Here is a 1,956-nt window from a genome sequence, read left to right as displayed (position 1 = left end):
CTCGAACTCACGGACTGTGAGATCGTGACCTGGCTGAAGTCGGACGCTTAACCGACTGCGCCACCCAGGCGCCCCAAGAACTTTTTAAATAAAGATAAATACTGCCACCATGTTCAGTTACATGGGATGTTCTGGAACACATAAAAATGAAGAATATTCTTGTCCTTGAATTACATACTTTCCAATATACTGCAAATTGAAATCTAGGTTGGGAGATTTCCATGAATGTGCAGGTGACCCTTGCACAAGGGCCGTGCTGGTCTTCTGTGCGTCTTTCCAATCTTAGTGCACGTGCTGCCAAAGTGAGCACTGGGTGCAAATATTTTTCAATATAAAATTATTTAATATTGAACAGAAGTGAGGAAAAGTGTTTAGTTTATTTGAACAAAGTTCATTGACAACCTACGTATTTCAAAAATATCAATATATTTAAGCCATCAAATATACCACGGAACCATCATATTAGATAACTCTCTTAATTTCTCACAATTCTCGTCATCATTCAGCGGTTCTCTTTTAATGAGTACTCGATATTGAAGAAAACATTTTATATTGTGAGTCCTGGACTACTAAGCTTTTATTTATGACCACAGTCAGCTGTTAATTTAGTAGTTATTACCAGGATAGCAAAAGTGTATGTTATGTAAACAGTGAAGAGAGATCCTTAACATAGATTTCCCTGGGGAATTAGGAGCAGTTAAAGATCACCGGGTTACAAATGAGCTTAGTCTTAAAGGAAGAATTAGAGAAACATCAGTGAAAATGCTGGAGAATCATTCCGGAAAGAGCAATTAGAACATGCAAAATCATGAAGACATAAAAATATACAATTTCTTAAAAGAATTTTAGAAGGAGTGATATGTCCTCCTGAATCAGGTGAGTTTTTGATGATGTGGCAGGAGTCTGAGGCTAGAGAGTAAATCTGGGGCCAAAATACTGAAGGCTTTGGGGAGCTGAGTGTAAACACAGAAGTGACAAAGTTTTTTATGTTTTACAAATATCTTAGGGTCTCTAGGATGGAGTACAATGACAGGGGAACATACAGGAAGATGGTGCAACAATACAGATGAAAAAACTGAATTAAAAGAGGTAACCATCAGTATAACAAGGAGAGGGCTGAATTGAAGATACTAAAGGAATAAAAGATATTAATGTCCATTTTATGTGTCTAGCAAATAAAACAAAATTTGTCTCAAACTACACTGTCTAATAACATGTCCTCTAGCCTCATATGACTATACACATTTAAATTTATGTCAGTTAATGTTAAGAAAATTTTAAAGTTCAGTTCCTCAGTAGCATTAGCCACATTTCAAGTGTTCAACAGTCGTATGTGGTTAGTGCTACCATATTAGAAAGTATTAATATTGGACAGTGCCAGTGTAGAGTTAATCCCAGATATTTAATGTGAACTACTTGTGATTAAGAGTAAGTACTCACTATTAGCAGTCATTCTGAGTGGGGATGTAAGGCTGCAATTGTACTTTCAGGTAATACCAGCATATCCTGCAGACCCAGATGTAAACTAGACCCCAGTGTTTTATTTCCAGTCAACTGGTTGTATGCAATTGTTACAAGGCAATGGGTGTGGACTGATGGAAAGGAGGCAAAGAAGAAGAAATCAGTTTCAAAAAAGACTGAGACATTTGCTTATGCAACTTACTTGTATATTCCAGCCTTGCCAAAACCCATTTTTTATAGATTATTTCTACTTGATGATAGATTGTTGCTACACATGTCCAACTTTTTATAAATAAATGGATCAGACACGGAAAACTTGGGCCGCATGGTTATCTGATATCCAGGAGGGACCACCCTCCCTTTCAATCAAGGTGCTCTATGTCAGTGACCTGGCTTTAGTCTAGCACTGGGTATAAGGCCATGATTTTGCACTGTACTGACTCAAGTCTTTTTTTTTTTTTTTTTTGGCCACCAGATCTAGAAGGCTTTTTTTTT

The 1,956-nt window shown here is 37.0% G+C and overlaps 1 non-coding gene across 1 annotated transcript; it reads right to left on the bottom strand.

Moving 5' to 3' along the window:
- Positions 1-203: 203 nt before the first annotated feature.
- On the bottom strand, positions 204-310 carry LOC115526778. Its single transcript, XR_003972755.1, has one exon. It is a non-coding gene; the product is annotated as a U6 spliceosomal RNA (small nuclear RNA).
- Positions 311-1,956: the final 1,646 nt, after the last annotated feature.

Source organism: Lynx canadensis, chromosome A1 (genome assembly GCF_007474595.2).
Source record: "Lynx canadensis isolate LIC74 chromosome A1, mLynCan4.pri.v2, whole genome shotgun sequence".
NCBI classification, from domain to species: domain Eukaryota; kingdom Metazoa; phylum Chordata; class Mammalia; order Carnivora; family Felidae; genus Lynx; species Lynx canadensis.
Note: the sequence above shows the minus strand (reverse complement) of the source record. Positions and strands in the feature narration are given on the sequence as shown.